This window comes from Macrobrachium nipponense, chromosome 19, assembly GCF_015104395.2.
Source record: "Macrobrachium nipponense isolate FS-2020 chromosome 19, ASM1510439v2, whole genome shotgun sequence".
NCBI lineage: Eukaryota > Metazoa > Arthropoda > Malacostraca > Decapoda > Palaemonidae > Macrobrachium > Macrobrachium nipponense.
Window position 1 is genome coordinate 54,624,618 of NC_061088.1, and position 10,123 is coordinate 54,634,740.

A 10,123-nucleotide genomic window follows, 5' to 3' on the forward strand; every position below is an offset into this window, starting at 1 on the left:
TTTCATTGATGTATGTAAGATGTGTTTTAAATGTGCAAAAAATAGCACCCTCTTTAGGTCGTTCTTAAATGGGTTTTGCACCAAATTTGACATTCAAGAATTACTGATCCTTCATCAGGAAGCTATAAGGTAAATTTGCGCTAAGTTTCATTGATGTACTCAAATTGTGATTTAAATGTTTGTGACAGTAGCGCCCCCTTCCCGGCAACCACACAAGTATTGGTCATATATTGATCCATTGCCGGAGATCCAGACTTTTGGACATTGGTGCAAATGATCAGTAGCATCGGTCCAATTTATATCCATTATCCGTTTGCACACCGGGCCCTTAATGGCACCGTATTATAAGAATGTTGAGGCAATACATGCAATCCATAATCACGCCAATGTGTGTGTTGTAACAGTAGTGGAACAACTCTGGACTACCAACTTTCTTTCCTATTTTGGGCAGATACTGGTGTGATTGCCAGTATCCAATTTATGTGTCATTATGGATTGCCAAATAATTCCAATGCATGATTTGAAAGAAATGTGTTATATCTATGTACATCACTCTGCTGTATCTAAAGTCTGAAAATAAACTATACAATGAAAAAACAGAATCCTGTAGCAGTTTATTCAGTGGTCTTAGACACCTGATCGAACTATAGTTACATGCATAAAACATTGTATAGTTTATTTTCAAAATTTAGCTACAACAGGGTGATGTACATAGATATAACACATTTCTTTCATAGTCTTCCAGACAAAATATATACCCTTATGTATCTGCATGTTGCAATATTCATTTAAATTCATTTTGATCAAAGTATTATTGGGTGTTAGTTACTGACAAAATTATTTTTGAAAATAATTTAAACTTTTATGCAGACACATATCAGTCAAAACTGTTCTGTGATAAGTATTGTGGCTGTTATGTAAACAATGATTTTAATAGAAGCATTAACATATAAAAAAATAGGATTCTACTATGCTGGTGTTTCAATCAAAATAGTTAAAATTCAATTTTTATTCAGAAGGCAAAAAATAGTTTACAAAACAATTAACTTTCCTACAGTGGCAGTAACTACCTGATTTGCTTTGCTCATTAGTGTTCCTTTAGGACTAACACCATATATACCTGTACACATATTTATTTTGCTAGCCACAGTTACCCTTCAACATATCAGTTATATTCAGTTGCTCATGAAACATCCACTGCATTCTCCATACCTCACTACATACTACATAAACTCCCCTTAATTGTGTAATATCTAATTTCTATGCAAAATATTTTACAAAACTTGGTCATTAGTAAGCATTTCTTATATCATCCTTAAGGTAATAAGCACCATAAATTACAACACACAGTGTATTACTTAGAAGAATCCTTATTGACGAGCAAAAAAAAAAAAAACCCTCTTTTGCCGGCATAATATAATCTAACTTAAAGATCCCCCCTGACAAGCATCATGTAACTAAACCTGTCCTTGGTAATCAAATTACTGAACATTTTAATAATGCAGTAAAACTATTACATTGAAAACAAGTATAGCAGGCAAACAAATTGACCCTCTTTAAGTAAAGCACTGTATGTAAGTACTATAATAGATTCACATCAATCGTGCATTGATGTCTAGGCCAGTCTCTTATGACGCTTCTGATTGGCTGTTGATAAGCCAATCACAGGGCTAGAAACTCGCAGTCTCTTGAGAGTTCACATGGGCAGGATCTGTTTCATCTCTCCTGAGGGATGTCTTTCAAAACTATCCCTAAGGAGAGGTGGAACATACATCCTGCCTATGTGAACTCTTGGAAGAGACTGTTTTCAGCCCTGTGATTGGTTTATCAACAACCAATCAGGAGCGTCGTAAGGGACTGGCCTAGACATCAAATGCACGGTTGATGTGAATTTACTCTAGTTTAAATGTATGTAACATCGTGCATGAAGTCACAACAAACATTAGACAGAAAAGAATAATACTTCTCTATATCAAATTATCAAGTAAAGCACTGTACTACTAGTCTAAATCTATGTAGCATCTTGCATGAAGTCACAACAAACATCAGATAGAAAAGAATGCTACTTCCCTATTTCAAATGGTGCTAGGACAATTCGTCCCTGGTGAATTTGTCGTTGCCCAATTCGTCCCGCTCAATTCATCGTTGCTCAATTTGTCCCCAAGTCAATTCGTCGTTGGGCAATTTGTCACCAAGTTAAAAGACACTAGGTTGTTTAACTGTTTTATTTATTATTTTCCTGTTTTGGACAGTTGGAAACAAAAGGTTTTTACTTAGATAGAGTTACTTCTAAAGAATACACCCATCCAACAACATGGCTACCTGCAAGATTTTAATTTCAGAGGAAAGGAAAAAGATGAAGAGAATTATATATATACTAAGAATAAGGAGAGTGCAGATAGAACTTGAAGATCTACTAGGGTGTGAAAATCGTGCATGCAAGGCGAGACTTCATACTGATGAAAACTATATTAGAGATTAAGAAGGTTGGTATCCACAATCACGCTTCAACAGCCGCAGAGGTAAATGCAAAGACTGTGGTCTCAAATATTAAAGCAAAGTCAATTTCATCTCGTGATGCACCTCGCTCAAGAATTGCTGGTGAAGTTGAAAAGTTAAACGAATGTGTTTTATCACAAATTCCTCGGTTGGAACAACTCGGTAAGAATATCAGACGTGGGAGGCAAGCAGATTTTAATTATTCCGCAACCCCACAGACAAATGTTGGGTTCTCCATTCCAAGTGAATACTCTTGCTTAGACACTAATGAAACATTTTTAGAGCATGATAGTGGAATCGAAGATTCAAGCAGAATATTGATATTTGCAAGTGATGAAGCGCTGAGACATTTAAAAGTGTACAAGACTGGGCGTCAGACGGAACATTTAAATGCTGTTCTAGTATATTTTTTTAATTATATATAGTGCACGTACAAGATCGATAATTTCCAATGTCCCACGATTGTTTGCATTGCTAGTTCAAACCAAAAGCCAAAAACAACACATAGACCTTTTTGCCAAAATAACGTGGAATTGCTGCAGGACGAAGGCCCAGATTGCATACTTAAATGGATTTTGAAAAAAGCAGCGCATAAATGGATTTCCTTTGAATCCGTTTCCTGCCTCAAATTTAAGCGTGCTGCCTTGTTTCATTTTTAGGAGGGCAAAATGTGGTACAAACATAATAGTTTCAAGAAGGAATGAAAAGCAGATATCACCAAGATGATCAGTTCTCTTTTAGCCTTAAAAATGCGCTGGTTTTTGTTGCCCCTTAGCCTTCTTACCGGTAGATGAATTGATGTCGATGGCTACACGAAGGAAACTTGTAGAATGATGATGATATGCCAACCCAGTCGGTAGTTTCCTATTTCTTTTGAGAAATTTAAGACACAAGGAACCCCTTAGAAAAGGAAGGAGGAAGGAAAGGGAGGCCGACGTCTTGAAACCACCATATCCATTAACTATTTTGGAATGTTTTGGGATAGATGCCATGTCTGGTTATTGCTAGAACTACAAATAAAAAATTAGAAGCCTACCACAGCGCCACTAAAAAGAACACAAGTGAATAAATGAAGTCGATCCAGAAATATGTTTGGAAGCTCAGAAGATGTTTTGAAATGTGAGGAAAGGTTTTGCTAGTTCCAACCAAACTGCCAGAAATTAAAATTTCCAAGGAGATTGGAGCCAATGCAAAAAGAAAAATATAGAGCAACATGGAAATTTGCGTTATATAAAAAAATGTTCATGGAGAGGAAGAATATGATCCCGAAACAAAAAAGAAAAACTTACCTTTCTGTAAACAATGCGCAACCAATCTTAAATTTTAGAAATTAAAAGAAAAAAACGGAGTGTCGAGAATGCCGAAAAATAAATAATTGAACTCCGACGGAATTTGCCCAACGAACGAAATTGACTTTGGCGGACCAATTGAGCAACGACGAAATTGAGCAACGACGGAATTGAGTAAACGAACACCGAATTGCCGTCGACGAAATTGACCGATCCAACCTTTCTAAATTAATTCATTTTGATTAAGCAAGTCAAAACTAACAAATTAATATGAATATGTCTGTCAAAAGGCAGTTTTGGTTTCAAAGAGCATAATCACTTGCAAATAAAAATGTTAGTGCCCATTCGTCCCCTGTAGCAGCATATTGTTAGATAGCAATGTTTTACTATAATATCTACTACTACTGCTACCTTGTAAAAGGTGTGAAACAATAAATTTAAAAAACTAATAATTCATAGTTAGATGCGTTAGATATTTTATCATAATATATTTCACTCCTCACCAATGCACCTTTTCTTGTATGAATAAATGCTTAAATAAATAAATCTGTAGTTCCTTTGTTCTTATTATCAGATAAAAACATACTCCCGCGAAGTTTTATTCATGGTATAGTATATAGAGGTCGCGGAGCTAGAAAATTTATTTTAATCGCCATGTGCTAATATAGCACTCTCTTTAGGCTTTTCTTAAATGGGTTTTGCACCAAATTCGACACTTAGGACTGCTGATCCTTTATCAGGGTAAGATGTGTTTTAAATGCGCAAAAAATAGCACCCTCTTTAGGTCGTTCTTAAATGGGTTTTGCACCAAATTTGACATTCAAGAATTACTGATCCTTCATCAGGAAGCTGTAAGGCATATTTGCACTAAGTTTCATTGATGTACTCAAATTGTGATTTAAATGTTTGTTACAGTAGCGGCCCCTTTGGGCCCTTCTTAAATGCGTTTTGCACCAATTGCGCCATTTAAGAATGGCACATCTGTAATCACAGGGCGAAAACGAAACTTTTATCACAGGTGTGATTGATATACTCCAAAATGTAATTCAAACCTGTTTTGGGGGGCAGTTCAAGCAGCGACCCCTACTCAACGCACCAACGGTATAACTTAAGAATGACCATTTGGGGTCCCCATCACACCAGCCGATGACTTTAGCTATCAAACCTTTTGAACTCGAGCTGTATACAAATCTCTGTGAGCTCCCGCACTGTTATGTATCCTAGCTTGCAGAGTCAGTTAAGACAGGAAGTCATGATCAAGTAAAAAAAAAACTTTCTAATGTAAGGCATTTCACTCCATGTTATATCATGGCAAGATCATGAAATACACAAGAAAAATGGGTACAAGGAGAAATTGTCAGGAAGACAGGTAATTTACATTGTGACGTTAATGTCGGGGGAAATATTGTAAAATGTCAGGTTGATCACTTGCATTCATTCAGTACAAATAATACATAAGTACAAGTATCAAATACCTTAGACTTAAATAACTCAGACGTGCAAACTGCTCACCAAGACGTTGAACCACCAATTGTAAATAGAGAGGAAAATCTTGCAACAGCTCAGAGCACACCTATAGTACTCCCTAACAGAATGAATAGCCTACTATGAGATTCAGGGCCTCTGTAACACGGTTTTTTGGACTTTGCTCCTTGTCAAAGCATCGGATGTAGCTGAAAGTTGACATATGTATATTTTACAACCACACACAAATTTTTTCAGCATTATCAATAACCTAAACCCGATAGTTTTAATTTTTATAGAGTAAAAATGATCTGGCCGACGCCATGGCCAATGATTACGAGCCAAGAGTCGAAAAACATTCATTACGTAAAGCCAAATAAAAAAACACCCTAAGCAAACAGTAAACACCTTTTGACGTTAATGCTCCGCCCATCCACCCCTAAGACAGAAGACCCAAACCCATTCACCTTGTTCCATCGGCTCTGAAACTCAAAGACTTTATGAATGGCGGAACGATACATAGATGGGGGTGGGTATCTGTGCTAGCGTAGTAATACCTACTACTGTAGCAGTAGTGCCGCAACAGTATAGCAGTAATATACATGAATTAAACGTTTAGGCCAACTGCTGGGATCCTTGAGGATCATTTAGCCCTTCTTACAACTACTCGAGAAATGAGTTTTTATAGCCAAAAGTTAAATTTTCTAATCCAGCAATGGCCATGATAGCCTTCAGTGTTATCCTGATTTATAACGAGGCCAAAGTGGGTGGAGCCTCATGAAGTTATCATTCTGACGATAATTATTGGTGAAGGTTTAAAGCCAAAGAAAATACGGTACCGGCTATTTTTTTCAGTAAATAGGTAGATAGCCAATAAATAAAAATTGCATGACATTGGATATAGCAGTTATCAAATCAAGCTTGTCTACTATGTTTTTGAAAATTACCATCTATTCCCTACATCTTGTCAATCTGATTGTGACCTATAAAGCAAACTGTAATTTCTTAGGAAAGTTATTTTGGGAGTTAGACTAATAATCAAAGTGCTTTTGTATTTATTCGCATATTTTGTTGGTTTGTTCATTATGACAATTATCAGTGGAGACGTTCAGAGTTCATAAAGGTGTGCTGCTTTGCTTGTATTTAAATTTGTTTGTCATTGTTGCCAGAGGTATAGCCTTTGTTACGTATAGCCAATCACCCATCGAGAAAGAGGGAAGAAATGCTGTCATAAGTTACGTAACGAGTGCGTTCGAAACCTTTTCTCTGAGTAAGTTGGCCCGTCTTCAAAAAAAAGTCACTTTTACATTGTAAGTACCAAATTTATTCAACCTACGTAATGCAAGAATACAGTCAAAAATTTATGTGTAGATATAATGTGTATTCTGAATAAGCGTTATATTTATGAAATGCATAGATAAAAAGTTATTGCGAAAAAACCGTGTTACAGAGGCCCTGAATCTCATAGTAGAGGAAAACCTCCTGAACGATCAGATTAGTCACGTAAAAAGGGGAGGCGGGGGAAGAGTCATATATGCAAAACGTTATGTAACGAGCGAAGGAAAACTTAGCTCCGAAGATGCATTTCATTCAAAGCTGGTTGCACAGCATTATGCCATGCTTAAATGTTATTAAGTGAAACCAATTATTATTGTGTTAGTGTCGAGTCTGACACAGGCTTCGATCCTGTAAATTCTACCTCCTGTAGACCAATGCTCATGTTTGTTATCATTCTATTATTGTATACGCTCTTTGTATTTTGTATATTCTTCTAAGCGCATTCTTCAATGTAGCTTAGCCAATAAACACAAGCAAGAAGATATTGCTTTATTATCGCCCTTCATTCACGGACCATCTTTCCCTCTTCCTACTACAGGTAAGAGTGAAGAATTGTAGTATGGGTCATACAGCCAAAACAGAACCAAAACCATCCTTCCCCTTATCCTGAAGATCTTATATAACAACCCTTAATTAATTTTCTCCTATCCTTGGACAGGCCAGACCACGTGGCCTCGTTCTCTCGTGCCCTTCATCCCCTCACCCAGTTACAGCGTGCTAATTACCATTCGTTAGTGTTACCTTTAAGCTGTATCCATAAATGCTGCATTTGTTTGTGATTACAGTGACTAACAATTTGTGCATGCAACTTCCTGTCGTCAACTGGTATAAATAATCTGTATAAATAAATGTGTGACTTACTTGAAAGGTAAAGAGGATAAGAATCCTGTACATATTAGCTAATTAATAATTGTCTCCGTTTTGCCATTCGGGGAGGGAGAGAGCATTTTGCCAAAGGCTACACGAACTATCCAACTCCAGGTGAATCCCCCTGAGGTTCCAGGAAAACAATGAATGAAATATTAATTTATATATATTAAATAGTCATTTGCCCTCCATTGTGCTTCCTTTGTTATTATTGCTCATCAGTACTTTGTAAATACACTTATTGCCGGTACTTGGTATACCTTACTGCCGGCTGGTGACCTCCAAAATTATTTCCCTTATAACCTATGATTGCTTGTCAGTCCTTAACAAAACCCAAAACTCTCCAACTCGCAACAATAAATTAATATATATATATATATGGGTGGTGTGTGTGCTCCCCGACACCTGTTGTTATTTTACTTTTAGTCTGTTCGGTTGAGTTTCAGCTCCTGCCTCCCCCCCCCCCACACCAAACCCCCACAACTTCTTCTAGATATTCGTGGCCGTATCCTTATTCGGAATTATCAGCTTTGTTGTCCAACGTATTGTTTGTTCTTAAAATTCTGATAATTTCACGTCATAAAGAAACAATGAAACGGCAAAACTTTGGGAATAAGTTTTATATATATATAAATAATAATATATATAACTACATAATTTTTATGATTATACAGGATATATATATATTGTAATATAGATATATTATATAGATATATATATAGACCAGTATATATATATATAGATATATATATATATTATAATATATATATATACACAGTATTATATATATATATATTATATATATATATATATTATCCACAGTATATATAGGAAATATATAATATTATACAGTAACATATATATAATTATAGATAATATATAGATGATATAGTATATCCACAGGTATAGAATATACATGTGTGTGTATATATATATAATTATATATAGAATATATTAATAGATACATGTATATTAATATACATATATATATATATATATCATATATATATACATTATATATAATAAATATAAATATATATTGTATATATATATATATATAGTATATATATACATATATTATATATATATAATATATATATATTCTATATATATACTATATATATATATGTATATATATATATATGTATATATATATATATATATATATATATATATATATATATATATATATGTATGTATGTGTGTGTGTGTGTGCCGCGCGTGCCTATGCATATATCAGTAATATACTACACACACACACACACAAGTGTAGCGGTTATCTCCTCAGCGCATTCTTAGTGACCTGAAGAAGATTGTATGCTTTGAAGGCATGCATGTACCCAAGAATCTGGAAGCCTAATTGAGGCAATATATAATATATATATATAAATAAATTATATAAAAATATATATAAATATAAAATATAAATATATATTAAATATAAATATAAATTAATTAAATAATTATATTTATAATATAATTAATATAAAATATTAAATAAATAAAATAATAAAAAATAAATATTAGATATATATATATAATATATATATATAAAGCTATATATAAATATAAATATATATATATATATATATATATATATATAAATATAAAATATATATATTTATATATATATAAATATATATATATATATATAGTATATAATAATAATATATAAAATAAATATTATAATTAAATATAAAATATATATAAATTAATATATAAATATATATAGAGATATATATATATAGCATATATATATATATATCAATATATATATATTATATATATATATATATATGATATATATATATATATATATAAATTATTAACTTATATATAAATATAATATAAATATAAATATATAAATATAAATATAATATATATAAATAAATAAATATTATAAATAAATCAATATATATATAACAAATATATATATAAATAAAAAAAAATATATATATATATCATATATATATATATCCATATACATATATATATGAATATAAATATAAATAATAATAAAATAATATATATATATATAATTAATAAATAATATAAATATAATATATATATATATATATAATATATAATATATATATATATATACGGCATACAGAGGGAGGAAGTTTTGAGTTTATCAAGTGATACAAAAAGGGAGTTTGGACCTTTATCTACGGCGGTAGTAGTCTACTTTTCACCCATGATCCACCAGTGCAGCTACTCTTGTGTCTGTTAAGGCGTTACCATATCTTATGCTAAAATCATTAATAAATTGTCCCCTTAAAACAATTCATTACTATCGTGGTAGCAAAGGAAATAGAAGAAAAAAAAAAAAAAACTCAAAGTTATGGGGAATGCTGAACGGCAGCGTTACAGGAATATAATGCTTCGAATTATACTCCCAAGGTCAAGACCTGTCATGGAGCAAACTTAGTCTAAACAAAGAAATTACATTCTTTTTTTACAAAACAGCACATCTGACATCCAGTGATGAATAGACCTACAAAATGGTCACATTACCTTGCAGTGTGCCGTTTCCTTACACGCAATAATAAACGTTTACTTCAACACATAATTGAACTTAGGAGTTGGTCTCACTGACAGAGAACTCAGACTAACACACACTGTCACACAACAACGATCACCGACACCGAACCCGAAGCAAAACA

The 10,123-nt window shown here is 33.0% G+C and overlaps 1 protein-coding gene across 4 annotated transcripts in view; it reads right to left on the reverse strand.

The window, feature by feature from the left end:
* Positions 1-10,123, reverse strand: part of LOC135217025 (acyl-coenzyme A synthetase ACSM3, mitochondrial-like) — a 271,158-nt gene extending 261,035 nt beyond the window's left edge. For all 4 annotated transcript variants that reach the window (XM_064252627.1, XM_064252622.1, XM_064252643.1 and 1 more), the window contains exon 1: positions 9,975-10,123. The gene's annotated coding sequence lies outside the window, so the exon portion shown is untranslated. The remainder of the gene's footprint in view (positions 1-9,974) is intronic.